This window comes from Lonchura striata, chromosome 2 (assembly GCF_050655825.1).
Source record: "Lonchura striata isolate lonStrDom1 chromosome 2, ASM5065582v1, whole genome shotgun sequence".
Lineage (NCBI taxonomy): Eukaryota > Metazoa > Chordata > Aves > Passeriformes > Estrildidae > Lonchura > Lonchura striata.
In genome coordinates this window covers 32,462,977-32,481,454 of record NC_140704.1, presented here as the reverse complement: position 1 = coordinate 32,481,454, position 18,478 = coordinate 32,462,977, and the positions used below count along the sequence as shown (strand labels likewise).

General features: G+C 38.0%; 1 long non-coding RNA gene across 1 annotated transcript in view; it reads right to left on the bottom strand.

Moving 5' to 3' along the window:
- The window catches only part of LOC110474568 (uncharacterized), a 93,107-nt gene extending 79,030 nt beyond the window's left edge, over nt 1–14,077 (bottom strand). The window contains exons 1-2 of the long non-coding RNA XR_014953248.1: nt 11,285–14,077; nt 2,514–7,522 (exon numbers count right to left, since the gene is read on the bottom strand). This is a non-coding gene — a long non-coding RNA (uncharacterized LOC110474568). The remainder of the gene's footprint in view (nt 1–2,513; nt 7,523–11,284) is intronic.
- Nucleotides 14,078–18,478: the final 4,401 nt, after the last annotated feature.

Here is an 18,478-nt window from a genome sequence, read left to right as displayed (position 1 = left end):
GCACTTTCAGCTTGTGTGGCATCTACCTTAGCAGAACTTATTTATACATCAGTGTCTATCAATATCTGAATGGAGCATGGCAAGAGGATGGAGCCGGGCTCTTCTCAGTGATGCTGAAAAATAGGGCAAGAGGCAGTGGGCAGAAACGAATGCACAGGAAACTACTCCTGAAGATGAAGAACTTGTTTACTGTGCAGGTAACTGAGCACTAGAGCAGGTTGCCCAGAGTCTCCCTCACTGGAGATGTTCAAGAACCTGGACACAATCCTGTGCCCTGTGCTCTAGGAAGACCCTACTTGAGCAGAGAGGTTGGACCAATGATCATATGTGCTCCCTTCCAACCTCATCAATTCTGTGATTCTGTGAACTGAGGATACTGCTTTTATAGTGAATGACCATGGGTTCAAAGATGCTGGTCATATATTTATATACCCCATAACTTGTTTCTTCTCACCACTGGTTCCTGAAAAAGCAAAATTACTAGAGCAAAGGTATTCTCATGAATTAAGGCAAGTTCTGATTTAATAATGTATCTCTACCTATCTATCTATCTAAAGATTAATTCTTTCTGCAGGGCTTTTCAAACTTCAGGTTTAGTAGGTGGCAGGTACTGTGGCTGGCATGGCATCTAGAAAGAGGGGACATTCCAAAACACATCACACCACTTGAGGATTTTAGACTGTAAGTGAATCCACAGAGTGTAAAGGAAAAAGCATCTTTTCTGTAATTAGATTAGAGCCATCAGCTATTTGAGGGTCTGAAAGTACTTCTGCAGTAGCACTGACCTAGCACTAAGCAAGTGTAGATGGCTTCCTGCTTTAGTCAGCCCAGGATCACTCTGCAAGTGTCTGTGCACTGATCCGTAGTGGAAGGTCACCTCCAGCAAATGAACAAATGCTTTTCAAAACAATTTGCACAAACTATAAATTTTAGGTAGATGTAGTGGTCATTTGGTAATCTGAATGCTTTAATGAGCAAGTGCTACACAGAAGCACAGGAAGCTGTTTTGCAGATTTAAGAGGTCAGAGAGACAGATTTACTACGCATACACAGGAACAATCAGACCTGCCTTCTCTCCTACAACTGGGGTGAGACAAGACAATTCTGCCACTTTACTGTTGAGCTGTTTATCTGATGACACACTAAAAAAAGAAATGAATAGATTTATGAATCATAAAATTATACTAACTGCAGCAGATGATGAAATTCATGACTCAGGCTACTAAGATTACCATGTCCCAAATTATACTACTTGCATTTTTTTTATTTATTGCTTTGCAGCTAGTATAATTTGCAGTTACCATCAATTAAATGGCAGTCATAAACGTAACTTTTAAAAGATAAAAGAATTGATCATGATGTTGAGCCAAAAAACAAATAACAATGTCAAAAGATTAACTTTATAAATGTCCTGAGGTATTAAGATATTAACACAACTTGCCAGCCTGTCAGCACGCTCTGACTAGGAAATTTTCAATACACTGAATATTCAATAAACCAGATTCAGCATTTTGGCTCACCTAACAGCACTAACAGGTTGTTTCCTGACACTGTTCTTCCAAAGGACTAAAACTGCAACTTCTGGTAGAGTTAGGAGCAGCAGGAGCTAATACTACCTACTACTTGTGTTTGAAATAGTGTATGGGTGGTATGTATAGGCACTATCAAGTATGCCTCAGATGAACTACTTAAAGCAAGTTCCAGTGCATATTTATTAAGCTTCCCATCAAAACCTGTCTTTTTAAAGAGACACTTTCACTGAAACAGGAAGGAAAAAGAGGCATTTGAAAACCGAGCCATTGGTATCCACACCATTTCTGTCTGCAGCAGTAGGAACAGAAGACTATAAATAAGAGTGAGATTTTTGATCGTATCTTTAAAGAATAGCCTTGCCTAGTAAAACAGTGGGAAAATCTGCAGCACACACGGCTGGAAGTCTATTATTAAGTTGGAGGGAAAAAGGCAAATCACTACAAAATACCCAAATGTTCAGCCTCACAGTTTATGTACATTAGCAGTCACGCTACTTGCAAATGGCACCATGAAATAAAAAAAAGTGGTTCCAAGAGAACACTAGCACCAAAATGTTCTGAAATATAAAGTGTGTCAAGCCATAGTGACTGAACTATCAAGCCCCAACAGCCAAAGATGTCTCGAGAATGTAGCAGCTCTGAAGACACTGTAATATAATAAAGTCACTGTCATATAATAAAATCAGGTTCTGGTTAACAAAATGTTTCAAAAAAGTATTAGGAAACAACTTTGAAATATTTCTTTCTTTTGTGTGATATGTTGGAAACTGTGGCCTTAACTGTGCCTGCCAGTCACAACCACCCTTCAAGGAGAGCTTTTGCGTAATCACCATTTTGACAATAATCTTAAATTAGAAAGAAGAAAAGTTGCTGTGGAACAGAACTGCATTTCCCAACAGCAGATTTGAACTTCAAACAAAGCTCTATGAGGAAAAAGAAGGTTTTTAAAATAGCACAACTTCTACTTCCAGCAGCCTTTACCTGCATCTCCTGATCCAGAGGCCAGTAGGGGCTTTTCCTTTGAATCCAGCCTTCATCACAGTATTTGGACCAAACCATCTTCAGTCTGCTTGCTCCAGAAGAGTTCTCCCAGTTTCTGTCCTGAGGGAGATTAAATCCATCCTGTAAACTGAAACACTTGTACACAATTAAATCCTCCAAGTTGTGCTGGCTATACAGATTCACACTGCATGTGACTTTTACACTGCACAAGGCTTCTTGTGTGTTTATTCAGTGTTTCAGCTGGTAGGACTTGCACAGCTTGCAATTTACCACCGTTCATGCAAACACAGCATAAAAATTTGAAGTGTGTTAATTACCATTTAAAGATCCTTCTACAGAGCTTCAAGACACTGGAAACACTGTCTACTGGATACAGAACTTATTCTCCTTCAAGAATTGTCCTTGTATTTACTCTGCTGCCTGGGCATGGCAATAACTTAACCCACTCCAGGGTACATCAGACAACACTATTAAAATTTCACAGGTCTTCAGGTTCCACTAACACCCCAGTCTTTGAGAGCAGCAGAAAAACTTTATTGCCAGAGTAGGGAGAGAGAGCAGAAGTTCTCAAGAATTTGGTTAGAAAGAAAAGCTGCAGCAGTGCATGGAGGGCTCAGTGAGTGACAGAGTGGGGGAATGCATGTGTTCCCTCAGCACTTGCAGCTAACTGTATGCACCCAAGACTCTAACATGCACTTTTACAGTACAAGCATCCTAGGCCACATCTGGGAGAAGAGAAAACCCAAGACACACCTAATAAGGGTGAAATCTGCTGTTGAGGCATCCAAAGGAATATCATCTTGTGTCTCAAAGCCCCAAGGCTCACATTCACGATCTTCTTTGACTTCAAACAAGGACTCTCTCCAGACCTATCATGTCTGTCAGTATCCAGTATTAACAATGGCAGGTGGTGAAGCTTCTGGTTTTGCTGAGACAGCTCCTGTGGTACTGCTGTACCTTGGGGCTTTACTGAAACAGGCCATGGGATTGGAAAAGGAAGTCAGAAAGAAGCCAAAGGGCTGCTAACATGACAGATTAAACTTGTAATACCATTTTCCGAGTACCAGAAACTTCTGGTCCACACCAGGACTGCCAAGGTGAGACAGAAGAAATCTGGTCTGCCTCACTTGTACTAATGCTACCAATTGTTAAGGTTGCAAGGAAGTTGAACAAGTGAAAGTTCACAAGAGAAGAAGGCATGTCAGGGACTTTTGGCAAGCTTTCCCATCTCTGCAGTACAGGAAGAGCAAGGGGGTCTGACCCACAGGCCTCAGGCAGCTGAATGGCTGCTGGCAACACAGCAGGTGACAAATACAAACCAGCATCACATCTTCCCACAGCAGAGCATATCTTGTTTCTCTCCACCTGTTGGTAACAAAACTTACAACATTAACACACAAATGCTAAGCATATATAACATACTAACTATATTTACAAAAATTCCAATTCTGCATTTTAACTCAGCCTTCTATATGGTGTGGTCCTGATGTACTGCAGACCCTGTGTCTAAAGCTGCCAAAACCCAACTCCAACACTTGATCCCGTGTGCCATCACCACATGTGGTAGCAGCAGATTTAGGACAATTTGAAAATTGTTTATCTAGCTATGGTGTGTCTGCTGTGAAAAACACACAGTCCAGCACAACTGCTGGAGGAGCTGTAGCACGGCACATTTTCTTAGTGCCTGTCGGCACACACCCAGAAATCTGAGGAAAGTTTTCACCAGGGCTTTAAATTATGTGAATGAAGATGAGGATCTCAAACATTCATCACAGTCTAGAAGTCATCAGCTTGCAAGCTATCAGACTCCTCGTTTGAAATCAGGACAAATTCATGCCAGTTTCTTTGCAAATTGGGGAAATTAAGTGACTGCAGATGAAATCAATCTTTGCCCATTGAGAGAAAGTTCTTGAGGAAGTTACCTATGAAGGAATATAATTTAACCTGCTGTGTTTAACCTGCCATATGTGCAGGGAAAAACTGTTAAAATACCAGTGAGTGTTACCTAGAAGGACTCTTAACTAGCAGAAATCTATTTTGAAGTACAAAATACCCACCACAACCCTTTTCAAAACTACATAGGCACAAGTATGAAATGAGTAGCAAACTACCTGGGAAGATGTGGTAATGTTATTGTGGATGTTAAGGTGAGCATGAGGAACAAGAGGTATTGAACAGAAGAGCAAGAGTCTCCAGAACTGACCAGAGGTGCAGCAGTCAGAACTGAAATGGTTCCTCCTGCTCCACCCAAACCACAGAGATAAGAAATGCTGACATTCTCCCAGTGTGCTGAAAGAACTCCTCTCCCCAAAGAAAAGCAGCCTTGTGGCAGGTCTGCAGGCTGGGTTGGGTAGAGCCAGAGGATGGGTTGGAGGTGCCTGAAGGGAGCATCTCCTCTGAGGTAACTTTGTCACCATGTCTACGCTCTAGAAGGCAGCTGTAGTGGCTGGCTTGGGTATGATGTGCTGGGAAAAAGCCAAAGCTGATCCCAAGGCACAGCTGGTGAGCATCAAGATGAGGAGTGAGAACACAACTCTGAACCAGTATCAAAGACAGCAGTCCTCACAAAAGGAAGCTGTCCGTGGGCTGGAGCTGCAGGCTTACTGCCAAAGGCTGAATACCTTACAGCAACACGCAGCCCCTGCCAGGCCCTCAGCATCCCGGTCTGCGCAAGGACTCTGCCCAAAGCTGAGGCTGCTGACACCGAGGAGTGAGGCCGGTTTCCTTTGGGCTTCTTGGAAGAAACAGCAAGTGAGCAAGGAGCCAGATGGCTCCTACAGGGTCATTTCAGCCTCCTTCCCCATCCTCCAAGTACCCGTCTCCAGCCCGAAGAGAAGCAGCTGAAAGAGATGTGGCAAACCACACAGCAGGCAGTCCATTACCATGGATTAGTGTTCAGCTTTGGCAGGAGAGCTTTACAACACAACCCGGTGCCAACCCATTTTCTTAAGGCCTCTGGCAAATAAGAAAGGAAAAGAAAGCTGAAGCTACAAAATTACCATAAAAAAATGTCAACATAGAAACAAACAGAACTGGTGACACTAAAACTTTAATCAATGCTTAATTCAAATAGAAAAGGTTCATAGAAAACAAAAGATTTCATAATACAGCCAGTAAAGAAATTTTAAATGATCTGCAATTTTTTTTTTTTTTTTGTCAAGCATAAATGAATACTTCTCGCTTCAGAAATCCAAGAAGGTTAACAATTTGGAGATTTAAGTACACTTTAGTTTACATGGATTCTAGAGCAGGAAAACCAGGCAAATATTTATTCTAACATTTGTTACACAGCATGATACAAACATTCAGGTTAGTCTAACCTCTCTTCAGGGTTTAACATTCATTGAAATTAGAGTAAGAATTTTAATAATTAAATTTTTATAATGTTAGTTAATAGGGAAAGAGTGCAATCAGTATTTGCAAAGCATTCCACAAAACTTCTTAAATGTTTATATTCATTGACAAGGTATTATTCTTCTGTGATTTCTGTACTGAAAATATTTATCACTTTAACCAAAAAATCTACATAAAAACACTTTTTATGTCATAAAAATACTTTTGGTATTTTACTGTCTTTGGTTAGGTACACTTTACAGAAATCAAAAAAAAACAGCATCATATAATGGAAAGAGGATGAGCATCTTAAACACTATTCCATATTAAAAAAAATCTAATTTTGGTTTAAGAATAGAAAATCAATAATAATATCAAATATGAGCCTGCCAAGGGTATCTCTACCCACTGAGAACCATATTATTTTACCTGAGGGGTCCCAAATTCCCCTGGTGCTGCTGCTTGCCTATTACTGCATTTTGACATTCTACATCCAACAACAAGCAGCTTCAGTAACTCTCCTGCAAAATAGCAATCTGCCAACAGTGCTGTCCAAGAGCAACACCCAGAGGCTAAATATACTGCTACAGCAACACTGCACACTCTGACCTGATCCTTCCTGAGAAGGAAACCTTCATAAAGATAAACAATTTCCTGTACAGATAAAGAGCTGACAAAATTTTTCAATAGAAATGTCAACAGCCAAGGGTTGCAGCCAAACAAAGCCATTCATGAAAATCACAACCTCATAGCTTCTGCAATAAAACATTTAGTAACAGGTGATATATGCACACAGAGCAGTAGCTTTTGCAAAAACAGTCAGTTCTGCAAAGGTGTGTGTAAAATATTTTGGTTGGCAGCAGCACAGCAAAGGAGCAAGTAGAAGAATGGCTGCCCTCTAGAAAGCCAATTGCATTTTTCAAAGGCAAAAAGAAAAGAGGAAGGGTGCTCACCATTTCTTTTGCCAGTTTTCAAAGCAGAATATTGGGGTGTTTACTCAAATCCTGAAGTCAGTTACTGTAAGAACAACTGGTCTATGTAATAAAAAAAATTATTCAGCAAAATACTATCCTGTAACATCTTTAAGAGGAATATGTTCTCTGTATTTAGAGCATGAAGAGGGATGAAAAACTCAATAAAAACTCGCTAAAGTTTCATCTTAAAGATCTCTGGCATCTAACAGGACTGGTCTCTGTAAATTTAAAGCCTACATACAAGTAAAGAAAAAGGCTGACAAACCAAGAATACAACCAGTAAAATCACACTTATAATTCCAAATACTTAATTAGAATAAAACATACTGAAAAGAAAACACAGTGAAGACTGTATAATCTCAAAAAATAAATGCACCTACCAAACCTTTTATAATTTGATATTTTAGATCAGGGCAATGATTTCAAAACAGAAGTCTCAAACACCTGATGGAAAAGTTTTCATCTATTGAGTAGGGTTTTGCTCCATTCTCCTTGGTTAATCACTTTTTTCAATCTGTTGTCTCAGAATTTTGGTTTTTTATGCGGCTCATCTTTTTCACCTGGGTGCAGTGAAACTGGAATCACATCAACTGCGAGGAAGCAATCATTCCTCAGCACCTGCTCAGGCATCAGTCTGTTACAGCAGAACAAATTCAGGAGAAGGGATTTAACTTTATCATCCTGCAAACAGAGGGAGAAGGATTTCATCAGTAAGCAAAACAAACTCGATTACAAATAACAACCAAGCATTTGATGAACACATCTTGTAAGTTCTTAGGGCCTAAAGCCTTCAAAAGATGTGGTACCACAGCATTCCCAATGGACAGCAACATCATAGTGCTCATTAACAACAAAATTCAAGCAAATGTCCAGAACCAGGTCTGTCAACCCAGTGCCAGCCAAAAGAATGTGAGGTTTTGAAATTTTGAAATATGAATTCACTGAACTACTATAAATTACGGAAATATTCAAGTTAGTCTTTCTATTGAGAACAAATGAAAAAGGTGCCATTCATAATTTTATCATTTTATCTGCTAACTTTTGTCATATTGTTTTATCTCTCTACAGCAGCAAAGGAGGAGAAGAGCACAAAGTAAAGGAGCTATTTTGCCATCCCTTACACTTAGGCTCTTTGGTTTATCAGAAGGCATTGCATGCCTAAATACTTCGCACATTAGCAGCACTAAACTCCATACACAAAACATAAATCCACAGCTCTACACATATGCATAAATACCAGCTGTGAGTAGGAAGAGCACACACTGGATTTGGGCAAGGATACTACAAGAAAGACAATCTCAAATGCTGCTCTAAAAATCTAGATTACCAAAACTCAACAGAAACAGAATTATTACACAGGAAGGCTTGTTTATTCAGTCTCCAAGCCACAGACTCCTCTGACATGGGTTAATATTAACAGCAAAATACAAAATAACTGTACATCTCTCACCTATCCCTATTTCACCCAGAGAAAAGGATAGGGGATGTCAGGGATTGTACAGAAGTAGTCCAAATCTTGAAGACAGAAACAAGCCATTTCCAGCTCTTTCACTAATTATTAGTCACTTCCCAAGTAACCTGAAATCTAGGTTAAAATATGAGATCTTAAAACTGTGGCTCTTGCAGGCATAAAGGATTGTTCAATATTAATAAAACATTTTAAATGCTCGAAGGAAAATCTGCAGCTAAGAGGATCCAAATGCATGCAAAGAAATACCAGAGTGAACCATGATTACACACTTAAAGTGCAGAAAATCTGAGCATTTGAAGAGCTTGAAAAGCTTTGTACTTGAGTATTTGCATTTCAAGATACTGTCAAATGTCTGTCAACAACAAATATCCCCTTCTCACTCTAAAGAAACTGAAAATTGATTCTACCAGGAATACGGCTGTAGGACAGCATTTCACCATGTTTACTCCATTTCATTGTGTTTGATCTTACTTGCTTTTTTTTTTTTTAATACACAAAAATGCATGTTGAAACAGACTGAACATTGAATCTTGGTGTGGCTAAATGAATGGCTGCAAGATCTTACTGTTAAATATTGCTCCTGCTACACAGTTACCAAACATTAATATTCCTGTTTTAAAGCCTTACATTATTTTCCTGCGGCAATTTTACATTTGCTGAAAAAACCAAAAATTTTACTAGTTACAAGTGTGGGATTCCTCTGGGCACGAGATTGAGATGGAAGGGAAATTACCAGTCTGTCAGGAGCCTGCAGATGGGCATGGAGATTAATTCTGACTAAGCTGATTATAGATAAAGCACTTTGAAGCAAAATAGATTTTCCCCAAGAACTGGGACAAGGATTAACAGCCAGAGGTCTAAAAGATTCCCCAGGAAACAGCTGAAAGATATTTATTGGTATTAGAGTTCTTAGTAAAACTCTCATCTGTATTTCTGTGCTCTGCAGGCAGCACAGATTGCTTTCTGGAGAACTCTAGTGGCTGGGGCACATGCATGTACACACATCCAGAATGAATCCTTAAAAACTGCCACCAGTGCTATGTTGATTAGGATTGTATCACCTTACAAAGTCAAACTCAAATGTTTCCTTTCATCAGGTAAAAGGTTTCTTTTCATCAGATAAAAGAAGTAAAATAAATTTGCTCTTATTAATAGCTGTAAAACTTATTAATCACTGCTAAAAACAACACCAGCTAAATTCATTAATTATGAGAATTAATTGTGAGATAAGAGCAGCTCTTTGCCCTTCAGAGGGTACTTGCAACACGAGAACACAGAAGCATAATACCCTAAAACTGGCCATTAAAATTTTGATTTGCGTACTTCAGACCTTATTTATAGAATATAATATCACAGCAGAAATTTTATGGAAATCAGAAGTGAAGCAACTAATTTTAATGTCCCAAGTAATCTTTTCTACATCCTTGAAGTAAAAGATTTCCTTATGCATGAGAGAAAGTTAGGGGGTTTTCATATCTAAGGATTATTATGAACAATCCTGAATACTGCTCTGGGCAGCAAGTTTTGTGAAATACATTTAAAACCCCCTAGCTGGCCCTAATGTTCAGTAATGAAGTATTGAATCTTCTTTCCTATAGTATTGTGTGTTTCATGAGATTCGCTTAACTTTTAGTTTAAAAAATCAATCAACTATAATGAGCAATAAGATACACTATTTGCAGGATAACCTCCCTGCTCAAATGCTTCTGTTTTCTGTGGTAGTGCCCTGTTGGAAATAATTTTGCATTATCAGTAATGCTTTCACCACTGCAAAAAATGCTCCAAGTGAAAGTATTAAAAGAGATACGCTAAAGAAGTGATGTAACAAAACAAGATTATTTACTGTACTGTGTAGGTGATATGCAGTGGTACATAAGCTGCCTGCCAGGACACTGAAGTCACTACAGCTTTGTTGGCCTGGTACTGGATCATGACATTTCCTTAACCTAAACACAGTAAACAGGACACATTCAGCTCATAATGAACACAACTCTTGTAATTTAGCTCCATGCTTAAACAGTCATCTCTGTAAAGCTGGCAAATCATTAATACACAAGTATAACTAAGAAAGAGGGATTTATTATTTGGCCTTACTCATGGCCAGAAGACTGAAAGATTATAGAAAATAGTTACACAAGAATATGAACCCAAGAAGAGACAAGCACTCAGGTAAAGAATGCACAGATACTAGGCTATAAAATTATGTGTTAATGATTAACATCCAAGAGAAAGGTAACATAGTGAAGATTGACTTCAAAGTTGGAGAGCCAAATTGTGAAGCATGAAGGTGCACAGATCTACTTCTTATTCTCAAAGTGTCACTGAGACCCTAGGCAAGGATAAGCTTCAGAAAAGGGTCTGCAAATAGAGTTTAAGGAGACATCAGCTGCTGTCATAAGGCAGGCAGAGAATAACATTGAGAGTAGAAAGAATGAAAACATCAACAACAATTTGTATCATGCAGGGTTCACTTATACTGTAGATTTGTTTCAGAGGCATAGGAAAACTTGCTGCACAAAAAAGGAACACCAAACAAAGGGCACAGTACACTTTTTCAACTGCATTTACATGATTAAAATTTAATTTGGCTGCTTTAATAATGCTCAAACATTTGCAGTCATTGTATAGTAAGAAAGATGAAAAAAAGTCAACTTCCTGACTTCAGAAAAAATAGGTTCTAATACAAATACCTCCTTTGAGGCTGAATCTCTAGGACTTATTCTCCAAGTCTACAACACAGTATAATTCAATTATCAGTTGCTCCTTCTGAGATCTGAGTTAAATATTAAGAGAACTCTGGGGCTTCCTACCTTCTCAATTGTTATTTGTACAGGCTATCCAGAACTATGCAAATAGTCAATTAAGAACATTTTTTCAGCCCAGCATTTCAAATTAAATATTTCACTTTAAAATCCAACCAACAATCTCTATACAAGAACAACCTTTCTGTCCTCATCTGACATTTTACTTACCATGACAACCTCTACTTCAAGTGTTCCATCTTCTTTTTATGTGAAATCCCTGGTTTTGAATGCAAAGCTGTAAATTAAAATATATATAATACATAACACTGGAGGGTTTACCCATTTAGCTTAACAAAACCAAACATCAGTCAAGGAGATTCACTAGGTTCCAAATGAAAATGTATTGATATGAAAAAATGTCAAGGATTTTTTTTTTTTTTAATTTTACAGGAAGGTAACAGGCAAGGGGCTCAATCCCTTACACAGAAACAAGAGGGAAAAAATAATGCCAGAAGAATTTCTAAGAGGTCAAAATAAATAGAGTTTTAAAAATATGATTGAAAAGTCCCTGCCCAAGTTTTAGCCTAAAGAAATGCTGAAGGGTGAGCACACTCTGTCTGACAAATGTGAACTTTGCACTTATAAACCAAGTAAAATCCCCCCAGTCTTCATTATTGCCTAGAAGCATAAATGGGTGCAGCATTTTTCAGACACTGCCTACAGGTTAAGATGAATATGCCTCTGTCCTGGGAGATTATATAGACAGCAAAAGGAAATGTGGTTAGTCAGTGCTGGGTTCTTGGGACACAGATCAGCAGAGACCTTGAAAAATCAGTATCTCCATTTTTGAGGAGACACTGCTATGAAATGAGGGAAACACAATTTCAGATGCTCAGCATGAAACTGGCAACTGCTGAACAAAATACAAAGAATTTTCCACCAAATGATCAATGCAACACCAAGTCTGAGCTGAACATTGTTACATGTGGAGCAATCTGAAATTCACACAGCAAGCTTGGATGAGGTTCCTGAATGCCTATCTTGCTGCACCCCAGATATTCTCTTCAAGAAGAATTAGTCATTTGTAAAACAGTCTTTATTCCCTTTGGTTTTGGTAGCGGGGGGTTGTTGTTGTTTTGGGAGCATTTTTTTTTTTTTTTGGTTGGTTTTTTTTACATTTTCTTTTTCCTCACATCTGTGTGAGAAACCTTCTGTGTGAAAAACCCTCTCGAACAGAGCAAGGTCTGCATAATGATAGCAAAAGTAGTCTATCTAAATCCTATCCTATTAATAATTTATAAAAATGTATGATATCAAGCTACACTTAAATCTATTTCATCATTAATTTATCCAAATAGAAAAATTACTTAATTTTAAGCGAGTGCTCTGTAAATGGGGAATAAAAAACAGAGAAAAGTGACTTTTATATGAATCAGCATCATCTTCTAAGCTGATGGCAGTTACCCATCAACTTGCAGTTCACATCTCTTTTAGGAATTGTTCTTAAAATGCAGCAGCACAGGAGGCTTTACTGAAGCCATCACTGTAGAGATGATGGAACTGCCAGTATTTCCCACAAAGACCTGCCCATATACCTGGAGCTCCAGCTGATACTCAGAGAACCAGTTTAAACACATGAATTGCTTATGCAAATTCATTGCATGGGAACATGAGCCCTTGCTGGGAAGCTTGTGGCTTTTCAAATTCAGGAGCTTTGCTGAGTTGGGGAGGCAGAAATACAGTGCCAGGATACAACAAGGAGGTGGAGGAGATGCTGTCCAACACATCACCTAATGCAGGAAAATTGGCTGCTTAATCCTTCTTCACATACCACGCACTAAGACACTATTGAAGCTCATAAAGTTGCAAAGAATACAAACTCAAAAATTTTCTCAAATTAATAAAAAAAATTACAAATACATAAAGACATTCAGCACTATTTTGAAGAATTTAGTTCTGCCAGGTTGCCTATTTTTTCTTCTCTGCCTTCCTGCTTTTTACCTGTTACTGGTTGCTTCCCCCCTCCTGGTTTACAGCATGCTTTGGGACTCTACTGTCAAAATAAAAGCAAGACCCTGAGTTTCTACCCCCTTCCGTGATGGCAGCCAGCGCCAGCTCTGGCCAGACTGGAGGAGACAAGTTTGCAGATTGACAGGAGCCCTTGGTGACAAATCAGTTGCCAGCTCCATCCTTTTGTGACCACACAGAATGCAGGAGCACTGAGCAGTGCTGACACCCTTACAGAGAAGGCACAAACCTGTAAGTCTTCCTCAGCTCCTGCACTTTTCACAACTACACCATCTGTACCTAGAATGACCTCTCAGAAAACTCAGCTGTCAACAAGTAGAACAATTCCCTTTCTATGACAGTTGGAATTGATTTTTATGTTAAGTAAAAGAGAAGTTTTATTATGTTATTTCAAAATCACTGCAATCATTGGACTGCATTAGGAGTAACAAAGTCTATGTATAATTCTCATTCTGCTATTACACCAAGCAACAGCAATCTACTACATCAGAATTTGAAAATAGCTTCCATATAGCAGTTCTGGAGTTGGATGTATTCTCAAATGCATATTTTACTCAGTCTCCTTCCTGAAAACCCAAGAGAATCTCTGAAAACCTAATCACTGAGAAAGGTGTTCCCTTTATTTATATGACAAGCCAAATGTTCTAGCCTTTTGCCTACTTGTTTCCTAAGACAAAGAGATTTTTTAGAATTTATTTTAATTAGCTGGTCACATATAAAAGTCACAGCAATGTCATTATTCTATGAGCAACATCAGGTTCCATAATTCATCCACTTTTTTCTCCCATAAGCAGGCATTTTCTTCATGTCACCTCATTACTCACAAATATTTTCCCAATAGGTTTCCTTAGTGCACCTCATTTTAAAGCCCTCTTGGGAGCTTACTGCCCCTTTACAATGCTCAGAGGCAAAGGCTCAAGTCCTTTTTTTCCTTAAGCATCATCATTAGAATAATTAATGTACAATCAAGCCGACAGCAGCAAAGCTGAAGTAGTATTTACCTTCTTTAAAGCTCTCTGAGGAATAGTGGGGAGCCCTGAAAGCTGGAACAGAAGCTGACTTCTGTCACCAAGGAGAAGATGCACACTTTATGAAGAAGGTTAAAAGTAACCAGCACAGTAGAAAGAGTTGGACAAAACTGCTCATGCTGTGAACAGCACCTATCACCAGAGGGAATTAGTTAAAAGCACAGTGTCATAGCTAGAGACTGAAACAGAAAAGTCTATGTACTTTTATTTTTTTTTTGATGGTTGGTTAGTGGAGTTGTTTGGGTTTTTTTTTTTTTTAAGCATTCAAGCTTGGTCTCAAGGGCCTGTAAAACTTCCACATTTAGAGGCAAAATTGAATTCGGAAAGTGAAACTGTTCTACCTTGTTACCTCTTACTTGGAATAGACAAAATTAATGTTTCTGAACCCATCTGAACAACACAGAAAAAAAATCCAACACTATAAACTCTGTTCTTTTCAAACATCTTCCACTTCAACTGGGCTTCTAAGCTTTTCACAGTTTTCTTAACAGATAATAAATAATGAACAACATGTCTTTTATTCAACAACTCCTCTGCCTGGTTTTTTGAACTAGGAGGAAAAAAAATCAGAAATTGTTAAATCTTTCTATTTTAATATAAAATGCATTAAAGAAACAGCCTGGAGCCTATTCGAATTCAGCTTTTCAGGATCCTTCCATACCGAAGAGGGTTTTTATTGAGTTTAATTTTAATTACATTAAAAATCTTCTGAAAAACCAACATTCTGCTTAAAGCTCAATCCCCTTAAGCTACATACTACTGATTTTGTCATAAATCTAGAGATTCCAGCTTTCAAAGCTTTATTTTTAAAGAAATTGTCTTTGTATTTAAATGTATGAAATGAAGCATTGACTAAGACAATATACCACTGGGATTCTGAAGCTTTAAACCAACTAACCTCTCATCACCAATGAACTCCTAAAATTCTCTTCTAAAAAGATAAAGGGACATTTACCAAAAAGAAATTGTATCAGAAAGGGTTAGAAATAAATAAGGTATAAACTTACCTCAACACTGGCCAAGTATCTATTCTGTATGACAGTGATTATACTTTGGTGAATTTTATTTATAGCTTTATTAAGTACTTATAATAGTACTTATTGTACTTATAATAGTACTTATTGTGTACTTCTGTGCTTCATCATATTCCTGATTGAGTTAGACAGAGAAAGAGAGAAAGATTGAGAGTCATTCTTCATTTATACACACCAACCTTTAAGATGTGAAAACTTGACTGAGAAATTCCATTGTTAATGGAAAGATTATTTTATCCGATTTTTCTCTCTCTTCTTATAGAGATTCAAAAGGGGAAGCTAGCAATTCAAAGAGTTCATCCAAGAGTTTTGACAGAATAAAACTGCCTGGTACTTCTGTGCAGAACTACAGTTTCATATTCCAAGTGCTACTAAAGAGTTTTTAAGGCTAGCACAAGTAAATAAATGTGGAATATTAAAGCACACAAGGAGTGAGAGTCACTGCTTCTATCACCAAGAGCAGTCACAAGATAAACTCCTGGGTTTTTGTTAGTATGATGCCACATCAAAGGACAGATGCAATATTTACTGAAATGGCCCTTCTCTGGCACAGCAGGGACTGTCATTGCAGAGACAAAATGCAAGTACCTCAGAGTGAGCAAAAGAGAATGGAGGAAATGCTTATTGGAAAATGTAAATAACTAAGAAAAAGGCTTACACCAGCACAGAAAAAGAGTACTGGTAAGGAAAGAACACTTGTCCCATGCAAAAGGAAAGTGATGAAAACTGTTTCTCTCAGGACTGGAAAAAGTAAATTTATGCATACACATGAACCCAGAGAGGAAATCCCATTAATTCAAACAAAATTTTCACTGTATTTTCAGCACATGCACAAAAACATGGTAAAGCTCAAAGAAAGCTTCTCAGCACATAGATAAGTAAGAACCAGTTTTCCCAATATTTCTTAGTTAAGCCAACTCAAGAATTTCATCCCTACTGCGAACCACGTTCTCTGAATCTGAAGATGCTTATGGCATCAACACTTCAAAGAACAGAAAGGAAAAAACCCCAAACCTACCCAAGCAATCAGCCTTGCAATTGAAAATAAGAAGTTAGCAGTCAGGCAGCAAAAAACAAGCAAGAAATGCAAAGTGCTAGACCTCCTGGAAATATAATCAGAATTTGTGTCAGATCTCACCTCACACTTGAGTAATATAACAATTTCTAGAAATAACAGCTTTGAGATTCACCAGGCAAACATAAAGTTAATTATTCCCTTGATTGGGTTTTATTTTCCTAATCTCATTATGCTTATCATAATATGAAACTGTAGAAGAGTCAAAATCCCTCTCCTATTGAGTTTCATGTCAAAAATCAACATATGCTGCCCACACAGCAGTAGACAAGATTTCCATTCCTATATGGTACTGCCAGAGATGAAGACACATCCTGGGATCTATTTCACAGTTTATCAAGTGTGACATGAGGTTAAAGATTTCACCAGGAAACCATAAGTACTTTTGTAAAAGTCAGAAATAAGTTCAAGATATAAAATGCAGAAAGAGACAGAGAAAAATCCATAAGATCAGCTTATAATTACACTGAACATTGTTTTTAGTAAAGTTTTGTTGCTTATATCTGCAGAAAAAGAGATATTAAACTGGCAACCAGAAGTAAAAGAGAAATATGATGCTGTATTTAACAGGCAAGATACACAGTCATAAACCACACCTTGTCCATGTACCTATCAAACTTGTGTATTCCACTAAATATTGTGAAAATGTTTTATTGTCTTAAGCTTAAAGGAACTAAAAAAAAATTAAAAAAATCTTGAAGAGTGAGTTCAAACAGTGTTTCTCCTGAACGCCTGGAGATTCATACTGGAAAAAATTCATACAGTCTCTGAAATTTTCCTTGTCTGTCACTGACCCAAACCTATACATTTCCTATTGCATGGATTCTCATAGATGCTACGGTAGATGAACTTGGATTCAAAAAAAGAGGGAGAGGAGTAAGTATTGAAAATAAAGAGAAGGGAAACACTCCAAAGGATCATTTCTTCTCTGCAACTGCTTACCCTTTTTTAAGGGAGGTAGAAGTTAAATTGCAACAGAAAAATTGCACAGCAAAAGTTGAAATTACAAAGAAGAATAAATGAAAATGTCTTCCTTGATCTACCAACTAGTGCAATACCAATCCATATCAAATTTGTGTATATTCCCTGTACCTACAAAGCTTTTGCAGAAAAATTCAGATTTGAAATAAGTAAACCAAAGTTGTTACTATACTAAATTTCAACCATGCTTCTACATGCAGAATATCACTCCAAATTGCAATCACAGAAACCTACCTGCATGTTTGTTTGCCCCCTCTAATAACCAACATGATTATAAACATCTGTAAGTAATTACATTCATTAACATACTCGACATGAACCAAGTCTACACTGCTGCATCAGGCTACAGTAAATGCTCTGGGTACAATGAAATGCAAGAGCAAAAAGCACTATGAGAGACCACAGCCCTTGTGGTTATGTACAACTCACATGGGCAGGGAGGATGTGCAGACACAAACAGAATATTTATGGGTAATAGTGACAAGGAGATTGAGGAAGCTGGGCCTGCAGGAATGGAGAAGAAGCAGCTGACAGTCTTTCCAGAAAGATTGAGTCCTAAACTGAGAAAAAGCATAGATATTAAGCATAGGGGTAGGAAAGGTTCTAAGTTACCTCCCTACTTTGTGCTTTCTTTACAAGCAGAACTCCATGAATGGTAATCCACTAGCACCATCCCTCTCCTTTTAAGACAAATAACCTGCAGCCAATTTCATTGCTCCAAACCTCCTACAACTTTGAGACAGAGCATCAGAATGCAGAATGGTGTGCACTTTATTTGTATAAATTCTCCCACTCAGTATTTCAATGAGAAAGAAAATCTGTTATGTACTTGTCTGCAGCCTGTACCTACAACACATCCAGTGAGATTGGCTGCTCTTTATGTAATTCTTCATCAAGAAATATTTTTTAACTAATTCCTTTTAAAATCTGAAATCTTTCTCTTCAAAGGCAGCTTGAAAGAACTAATTAAAGCATTTCAGTCACACAACCAAGGTGGAAGAGCACACCCAAAATTACACTTGCATAAAAGCACTGTCATTCCTGTTTTCTTTTGAGAGGACATCTTTTATATAAACTCCAGCTCACTGCACCAAGAATAAAGGAAAACTAACACTCTATTCCTCAATGCATTACCTTTCATTCTGTTATGAGACTCTGAGATTTAGAGCCATAGTTCATATGCACAATCTCCCTGCCAAAAACAGCTGTCCCTACTAATGCCTGTGCCTCACAAGCTTGGATAGAGAGTGTCACATTTCATCATTTTCACCAATAG